Source organism: Fukomys damarensis, unplaced genomic scaffold (genome assembly GCF_012274545.1).
Source record: "Fukomys damarensis isolate Sample0158 unplaced genomic scaffold, DMR_v1.0_HiC HiC_scaffold_17, whole genome shotgun sequence".
In the NCBI taxonomy this organism is placed as follows: domain Eukaryota; kingdom Metazoa; phylum Chordata; class Mammalia; order Rodentia; family Bathyergidae; genus Fukomys; species Fukomys damarensis.
In genome coordinates, this window is record NW_022900929.1 from 5,210,833 (window position 1) to 5,220,642 (window position 9,810).

Here is a 9,810-nt window from a genome sequence, read left to right on the forward strand (position 1 = left end):
CCTGGCCCTTCCCCTCCTGCTCCCAGTAACCACAGGCAAATCCTGAATCCCCGCACAGCATCGGGAACCCCTCTCCTTCTGGCGGACCACTCTGTCCACCCTACAGGCAGATGGGCCTGTCCAGGCCCTGGAGGGCTTTGTCTGTTTACTGTGGTACTGGGGATGGAATCTAGGAGTGCTCACCACTGGGCTACATCCCCAGCCCTTTCTCTACTTTTTATTTTTATTTTTTGGTACTGGGGATCGAACCCGGGTCCTTTTGCTTGTGAGGCAGGAGGTGGAACCACTGAGCTAAATCTCTGGCTCTCTACTTTTTATATTGAAACAGAGTCTCTCTCACTAAATTGCTCAGGCAGGATTGTAACTCCCAGTCCCCCTGCCCCAGCCTCCCTAAGTTCTGAGACCGCAGGTCTGAACCACCCCACCCAGCCTGGAGAGATTGGTTTTTGCCTCAGGGTCTGGTGGATTTATAGTTAGTGATGCCCTTCACATGGGGTACCTGTGCTAGGAGGCATCTACAGGCCATGCCATCAATGCCATCATCATGCCCTGCAGCAGCCTGAGGCCAAGAGAGGGCAAGAGACTTGCCCAAGGGCACCCAGCACTCCAGAAGCCTGAATAAGGTCACATCCGGGCCTTCACACCAGTGACTGCAGCTCCAGCCCAGGAATTGTGGCTGGGCCGGATATGGTGTCTCCAGTGGGGAAATGAATTGTTTTGTTTCTTGGCCATGAGACAGGGCGGATGCAGCTGGCCCTGGTATCCACCAGACAGTGGAATTCAGCCCCCACCACCACCACGGGGGAGACAGCCCTGTGCTGTGGTTTCCACTCGGGGGCCACCCCGTCTCACAGCGGCTGAGCACAGGACTGGGGAGAGGGGTGTCCCTGAGGAGGCTGGGCCTGGCCGTTTTCCTCCACTTCCAGCAGGGCTGGGAAAGACCAGAAAGGCCAAGTGGCAGTTCCTGGTCCACAGGCCCCAGGGACTTGCTCCTTGCAGGCAGACATGTTTCTGTTTTTTGCAGAAGTAGAAATCGAACCCAGGGCTTTCACACTGAGCTACACCCCACCTTTATTTATTTATTTATTTATTTATTGAAAGACAGAGTCTTACTGTCTCTAAATTGCCCAGGCTGGGCTCAAACTCAAGATCCTCCTGCTGCAGCCTCCAGAGTGCTGGGACTAGAGGTATGCACAACCACACCTGCTGGGGCATGGGTTTTGTTGTTGTTTGGTGTTTTGTTTTATGATACAGGGTCTCGCTATGTAGTTCAGGCTGCACTTGAACTCACTATGTAGCCCAGGCTGGCCTCGAGCTGTAAAAATGTTTTTGAGCCTAGGCATGGGCGCACACTTGTAATTCCAGCACTCAGAAGGTGGAGGCAGGAGGATCGCTGTTAGTTCTAGGCCAGTCTAGGTTGCATAATGAGAACTTGTCTCAGAAAAACAAAATAACAACAACAAAAAACCCAACAAAACAAAACAAAAAGGGTGAAGGGAGGACAGGGGTAAGGGGAAAAATGAGAACCAAGACCTGTCATGTAAAGGTACAAGATCCAACAATGAATGTAACTGTACTGTATACCTAAGATGCACCAATGAACTCAATGAGAGAGGGAAAAAAAAAAGGAATAAATCTGTATCTGAGACCATCTGGAAAAAACAAACAAACAAAACAAAAAGAAAGGGGCTGGGGATTTTGCTCAGTGTTACTGTGTCTGCCTTGAAAGAGCCAGGTCCTGCTGGGTGTGGTGGTGCAAACCTGTAATTCCACTACCTGGGAGGCTGAGTCAGGAGGATCCCTGTGAGTTCAAAACCAGCCTGGGCTACATAGTGAGTTCCAGGTCAGTCTCAACTATATAGTGAGACCCTGTCTCAAAAAACAAAATAAAACAAACAAACAAAAAGATAAAAGAATGAAAGCAAAACAAAAAGAAAGGCTGCTACTATCTCATGGTAGGACAGCTGCATATTGCCCAACCATTAATCTGTCCATGGATGACACCCGGTGTCTCCACCTTTAGCGCTTGCTCTGTACAGCCCCCTGAGCACACCCTGGGTCCCTGCTTGGATACTTGAGGTGTAGACCTAGAGGTGGGGTTGCTGCAGCAGTGGTAACCTGGGGGTGTATGACTGGAGGGGCCTGGCTTGGTTTTGGTGCACAGAGACTGGTGGGGCTTGAGGAGCAGCCTCTCCCCTTCATGGTGGCCCCATGGTGGGCAGTGGTTCATGGCACAGCCTGATCTTCCACTGGTTGCCCTGGGAAAAAGCCACCCATGAAGATTACCTGGAGCTACGGTGAGAAGACAGTCACATTCTGGGCACAGTGGCCCAAGCCTGTGATCTCAACACTGTGGGAGGGTGAGACAGGAGGATCCTAAATTCAAGAGCAGCCTGGGTAATTTTTTATTTTATTTATTTTTGGGTGGGGTACCGGGGGTCGAACTCAGGTCCTTGTGCTTGCAAGGCAGGCAGCGGAACCAATGAACTAAATCCCGCAGCCTAAGTAATTTAGAGAGATTCCATTAAAAAGATAAAAAATTTAGAAAAGGGCCAGGATGCAGCTCAGTGTGAAGGCCCTGGGTTCCATCCCCAGTACCGGACAGGAAAATCACTTGTGTGTCTCCAGTCACTGGTGAATTCAGCATTTCGCCTTGGGCTCTGGCACTGCCAGGGTCCCTCAGGCCAGGCGTCTCCGGCTGTCGCCTGGGCTCACGTCTCGAGCTGCCCTGTCCACACTTCCTGACACTCAGCGAAGCCTCTGCCCTGGACTGTGGAAGTAAACCTTCCCTTCCAACTCCCTTCCTGCTAGTGGTAATGAGATCCCCCACCCCGAGGGCTCCTGAAGCCGGGGAATCTGAGCCACCGCTGCCCCAAGTCCTCAGCTTGCTCCCGGCTTCCACGGCACCCCTGAGATGGAGTTGCCACTCAGACCCCGTGTGCAGGACATAGGGAGCTCTGTCCCTCTCCTCCATGAAAAGCTGGTGCCACCGCACCCCACTTCGATTTTCATTTATTCAACAAATAGGCAGGAAGCTCCGTGCTCGGCCAACAATCGATCCTCAAGTTTCCCGCAGCCCGGCTGTGCCCTGGGGACCCTCTGGTGATGTGGTTAAAGCACAGTCAAACAGCTGGCTTCTTGTGATACCGGCTGGGCATGGCAGCGCATGTCTGTCATCCCAGCAACTGGGAAGCTGAGGCAGGAGGATCGAAAGTCTGAGCCCAGCCTGCAGTATTTAGCAATTTAGCAAGATGGACCTTGTCTCAAAATACAAAAGAAAAAGGTTGGGGATGTAGCTTAGTGTGAGAGCCCTGGGTTCAATCCCCAGTAGTGAAGAAAAAAGAAATAAAACTGGTTGCTGGGGATTTAGCTCAGTGGTTCTGCCTCCTGCCTCACTAAGTGCAAGGTTCCAAGTTCGATCCCCAGTACCCCGCACCCCCGAAACAAAACTTTTGTACAAATGGAGGGGAGGTGGCTTTGTGGGGGATGGAATAAAATAAAATTTATTTTATTTTATTTTTAATTTATTTTAAAAAGTCTGTTTGGGTAATGTTGGGGAGATGTGATGCCTGGAACTTTGGGAGCCACTGTAGGACTCTGAAACACAGCCAGAGGGAGACCCTGACTTGTTTTTTTCTTTTGGTTTTTGAGACAGGGTCTCACTATGTAGTTGAGACTGACCTGGAACTCACTATGTAGCCCAGGCTGGTCTCAAACTCACAGCAATCCTCCTGCCTCAGCCTCTGGAGTGCTGGGATTACAGTAATGTGCTACCTTGCCTGGCTTGAACCTGACTTGTTAATGATGGCTGAATAAGGGTTGAGGCCATCCCAGTGTACTTTCTAGCTGCTTCATTATTATTTTTTTTCCCTTTGGTTTTTTTGAGATAGGGTCTCACTATGTAGTTGAGACTGACCTGGAACTCACTATGTAGGCTGGTCTAGAACTCACAGGGATCCTCCTGCCTCAGCCTCCCAAGTGCTGGGATCATAGGTGTGCACCACCACGCCCAGTTGCTCTAGCTGCTTCATTATTAACCATCACTGGGAACTATCCTTGGGGGGTTTTGCTATAATTTTTTAATTTTTAATTTTCTGAACTTATTTTTTTTGTTGTTGTTGTTGTTACCAGGAATTGAACTCAGGGCCTCATACTCGCCCACTTTTTTTTTTTTTTTTTTTTGTTGTTACCAGGAATTGAACTCAGGGCCTCATACTCGCCCCCTTTTTTTTTTTTTTTTTTTTGTTGTTACCAGGAATTGAACTCAGGGCCTCATACTCGCCCCCTTTTTTTTTTTTTTTTTTTTGTTGTTACCAGGAATTGAACTCAGGGCCTCATACTCGCCCCCTTTTTTTTTTTTTTTTTTTTGTTGTTACCAGGAATTGAACTCAGGGCCTCATACTCGCCCCCTTTTTTTTTTTTTTTTTTTTGCCTATTTTTAATGTTTTGAGCCATTGCCTCGCTATGTAGTTCAGGGTGGCCTTGAACTCACTATGCAGCCCAGGCTGGCCTAGAACGAATAGTGATCCTCCTGCCTCAGCCTCCCTCCCTAGTGCTGGGATTACAGGTGTGTGCCACCATGTCTGGCTTCTTGCTGTAATTCAGTCTTTTTGGTTGGCAGGTTGAATCAGAGCCTCCTGTTTCTCCTGTTGAAGAGATCAAGAGGTTGCTGGGGGATTGGTCAGGGAGAGAGGGTGTGGGTGGAACCCTGCTGGTCTGGTTGGAGCTTTCCTGTGCACCAGAGCTGGCTGGGGCTCTGTCTCTCCTTCCCCAAGCCTGAGGAGCATGACCTTCCTCTCACCCCCACATGGCCCGGGTGCAGTGTACAACCTGTGCAACTCCCCAGGGATGAGCTGGTGGGGGCGCAGCGGGCTGTCTGCCGGGCCTGTGGCAGTGTCTCCCACACAGGTGTCCCGGCCTCCCCGAGGGGATCCAAGCAGCCTGCCCACGGCCTGCACCTTGCCGTCCCTCCGGGCCAGGTCCCAGGTGGACAGGCCTGGGGCCCTCGTGAGGCATTCTGGACACACAGGTGGGGCACAGAAGGGCCAGACCCCAGCAGGGCACTGATGAACGTGACCCTGCCGCAGCCCCACCAGGGACATCCCAAGTGTCCCCGCTATCCCTGAAGTTTGGGCTCTGTGGCACCCATGCCTGTGGCTGTACTTGCTGTTTTCCCCATGAATGGGGGCAGCGGAGCTCCTTGGCCTGATTGTCATGCCTGAGACTTGTGCCTTTTGTGGGGGAGCAGGAATGGCAGATGGGGCCAAGGTGGAGCCAGGAGGGCAGGGCTGGTTGCCGGCTCTCCAAGGGTCTCTGGAGGAGCAGGCTGGCACCGGGGCACAGCCCCTCTCCTGGCAGGGATATCTTGGCAGGAGCCCGGCTCTGCCCAGGGCACTAATGTCCTCTTAATTAGCCAGGAGCTTGCCAACTGCTGGCTGCTATGGGCTCACTCTGTAGACACCGGGCCGGAGTGGGACCAGTGGCTGCACAGGGTGAGGAGGGTGACGGCCAGGTGTAGAGGCAGTGTCCTGGCCCTGGGTGGAGATAGCCTTGGAGCCTTGTGACCAGGAGAAATGGAAGACACAGCAGCACTGCTCCCTCTTTCCAGACACACCTGGCTCTGCGCCTCCTCCCTCAAGGGACCCTCCCAGGACTCTGCTGCCCAGGGCAGATCTGAGGGGGCTGTGGGTGTGGCTCCAGCCTCCCCCAGGGGCACAGGTGAGGGCCCAGGGTGAGGGGAAGGCCACAGATCTCTGCACATCTTAGCCTTAGTGAGACTCTCAAAAAGATAAAAAGCAAACCAAATGTGGTGGCGCACACCTGGAATCCCAGCACTTGGGAGGCTGAAGCAGGAGGATCACTGTGAATTTGAGGCCAGACTGGGCTACAATGCCAAGACCTTGTCACCCCCTCATCCAATAAAAGCCTCTGCAAATCTATTAAAAGCCATAAGCCTGGGATCCCCAAAATACGCTCTTTCTAACAGCTGGGCCAGATACAGGCATCTGTTTCTGTGCTGTTACCTGCAGAGCTGGGTGGTGGGAGGAGCTCCATCCACCCTGCCTGGCTCTGGCTGCTGCTCCTGGGTCAGCCAGGCTCCTGGGCCGCACTCGCTCCCGTGAGCAGGCCTGGCAGTACCAGGCTGCCCAGAGGGGCCTCAGGGGCTGTGGGCACAGTGTGACAAAGGTGCCATTCACAGGCCACGGGCCACAAGGCCTCTTGTTTGGGGAGGGCCGAGCTGAGCCTGGACATCTGTGCAGTCTGTGTGGCTGACATTTCTTTTTCCTTACACTTGCCTGGGGCAGCTTTGCTTTTCTGTGAAAATTGTTTTAGTGGTACCGAGCTGGGACCCAGGGCCTTTGCACTGAGCTACACCCCCTTTTATTTTTTATTGTGAAACAGTGTCTTGTTAGGTTGTTAAGTTGACCAGGCTGGGCTCGAACTTGGGATCCTCTTGCCTCAGCCTCCTAGAGGGCTGGGATTACAGGCCTGCACTCCCTCCCTATCTCCCTTTGAAGGAAGGGAAACTAAGGCTTGGCTGGGACAAAGTTATGTGGTTCCCAGTGTGGCAGGAGAAAGCCAGGCCACTCACCCACTTCCTGGCCCAGGTAGAGATCCAGACTCCAGGAGCTCAGTGCAGTCCTGTGTCCTGATCTTGGCCTACTGTGGAAAGCTGGGTGCTGGGAAGGTGAGACACGGGCCTTCCAGGAAACCAGCTGCACCTGCCGAGGACGGCGTGAGGCTGTGAAGTGGGTGAGAAGGGAGTGGGGCGAGGATGCCCGCGGGGAGCCCCGGCCTTCCTATGCGCCACCCGCCGCGATGGCCCTGGGTCCTCCTGGCCGCCATGGGAAGAAGCAGGCCTGGCTCAGGGTGGCTGTGCCACCAGCGCCCTTCCCGGTGGCCTCCAGTGGGCGTGGCCCAGGCTGGCCTGTTCTTGGGGCTGTGCTCTCATTCCGGGGTGGCTCAGCGGCATCTGGCTTCCCGTGGGGCCCAGGGACACCACGTCCATGTCCCCATCTTCCCCTGAGGGGCTGGGGTGGTGCCTGCAGAAAGCACCTTCCTGGAGGCACAGCTCTTCCTGCACTGGATACCACGGGCACAGAGAATGGGGATCAGTCAGGCAAAGGAGGGTGTGGGGCAGGGAGGACTTTTTTTTTGTGGTAGAAAAGTTTGAACCTGAGACCTTTGTACTGAGCTGTATCCCCAGCCCTTTTTTAATATTTTTTTTTCCTTTGGTACTGGGGATCGAACTGCGGTCCTTGTGCTTGAGATGCAGGTGGTGGAACCACTGAGCTAAATCTCCGGCCCTAATTTTTTTATTTTTGAGGCAGGGTTTAGGTAATTTGTTGAATTGCCTAAAATGGGCTTGAAATTGAGATCCTTCTGCCTCAGCCTCTGAGAGGGCTGAGATTACGGACATGCATCAGCATGCCCAGCTCGCGCTTTATCAAGATGATGTCTCAAAGCAAAACAAAAGACAAAAATAAGAAAGGGCTGGGGATGTTGCTCAGTGCGAAGGCCCTGGGTTCAACTCCCAGAACCTCAGAAAAATAAAGCAAAATAAAACAAAGCAGAGTTGAGTATATGTTCATGTTTGCTTTTCTTCACTTAAAGAACAGCGCTAACCACAATTAACAAGGGGTGGGGTAGGAACTGGGTAGATAAAGGTCTTTTCATGGCCTTGGATAACGCTGAACTGTGCAAATGTATTGTCTATTCCAAAGGAAACAGTGGAAATGATAAGAATAATGAAGGCTTTGCTTGCACATCTGCTGAAATGAACCTCAGTTCTTCTCATGGTAGCATAGATGGCATCCCCTGAAGTCCCAGGCTGGGTTTTCCCCAACATCTAAGGTTTTGTTCACTTCATGGAAATCGTCCTTGGAGAATCCAAGGTCTCCTTCTCCCTGGCTCCTCCCCCATCACTCCATACCATTCCCTCTCCTTTTTCTCTCTCTGTTACCATGATTTGAACCCCTTTTCCCAGAGGTACATCTCTAGCCCTTTTTATTTCAATGTAAGTTCTTGTTCAGGCTGGACTCAAACCTTGTGATGCTCCTGCCTCAGCCTCCCAGAGTGCTGGGGTACCAGGTGTATACTATCACGCCTGGCTTTGATTCTCACTGAGCCAACGAATAGGCAGAAGACTTGGTGTTCCCCCACCCTACTGACCCTCAAAGGTGGAGTAGACTGTGCCCTCAGCCCCTCCGGTCACTGCACTAAAGTAAGTGATCATGGGGCTGGCATTTATTGAGGTCTGCACACAACAGGTCCTGGTTTAATTACTGATGAGTGGAGTTACCAACTTGCCCTGGTTTGCCCAAGAGCTTCCTCCCAGTCCAGGCATCTGTCTTTAAGGCCTTTAGTCACCTCCCTTACTCCCCAAAGGCAGGGGTTGTTTTTAGGTCAGAATATGAGACATGGTGGAGATGTGAGTCTGGACCCAAAGCCCAGCTCCAGACAGCTGCCTCCCTAGCTCCCAGGCCCAGGGCACTGACACCCTGGCCTGCCTGGGGTTAAAGCCCTGTACCTGGCCCCTGCCTCTCCAAGTCCTCAAGCAGCACAGCTGCAGATGCCAGAAGGCAGGTGCCAGCCATGCCAGCCTCACTGCCCCCCTCCCTCCTTTGAGCCTCAGGGGCCTTCACACTGAGCTCTATCCCCATCCCATTTTTATTATTTTATTTTTTGGTACTGGGGATCGAACTCAGGACCTTGAACTCGAGAGGCAGGCATTAGAACTACTGACCTAAATCCCCAGCCCCCATTTTTATTTTTGAGACATGGTCTTGCTGAGTGGCTATGCTTGAACTTGGGATTCTCCTGCCTCTGCTGAGCACTGAGATTACAGGTGTGTGCCATCACGTCTGGCTAAAGGGACCAAGTGTGGATTTCCCAGTGGCAAGGTGGGCTCTGTGAGAAGGGATGGTACTGCATGCCTGGATGGGGTAAAAGCTTGCCTTGTCTCTGACTGGGGTGACAGGGTCTTTGCTTTTCCTGGGAAATCCCTGCAGGGGCTGCTAACAGCAGGGATGGTTCGGGAGGCCAGTGCGGACTGGCCAGCTCAAAGCCCCGGGCTGAGGCTGCAAAGGGCCCAGGCCCAGATCCTGTGGGCAGCCAGTGGTCACGCTGGCATTCCGGGGCCTGCCCGGCATGTGGGGAATGTCCCAGGAAAAGTCCCGGCCTTTCGAGTGGCTCTGAAAAGGAAAGTGTTCTTAAATGGGGTGGTGGGTGAGTGGGAAGTGTAGGGAAGTCCCCTCTGAGGGACGAGGAAGCACAGTGGGGTCCTGAGGATGGGGGTCTGCAGCCAGGGTTACACCCCTGAAGGCAGCACTTTTCCAGGCCGGCAGAGTCCTGGCTCTGCTCTGCTGGCCCCGTCTAGGGTGGCCAACTAAGACCTCTCCTAAATAGCCACGGGAACTCCTGCCCTGCAGTCCATGGCCTGGTGGGCCAGACCTCTGTGGCCTGTGTGTCACCAGAATGGGGACATTGGCCACTGACTGCGCCCTCGTCACAGACCATTCACCAGCCAGGTGCCTGGCCTTCAAGGATGGTGGCCATAGGAAGGAAGTTCGGGAGCTGGAGTCTGCAGGTCCCTCCCCAGTTTGAGCCTGTCAGTCCCCACCTAACACGCTCAACTCCCAGGCTGTCTCGGGCTCCTTGCAGTCCCTGCCAGCGCCCTGGACCCTGCCTCCATTGAACCGATCCGCCGGAGATCTCTGGCCTCGGTCCTCCCCAGTCTGGCTCTTCCTCCCAGAGTGGGGGGCTGCCCACAGTTCTCGTCGCCAGGAGCGGGGAGGAGGGGAGAGGGGG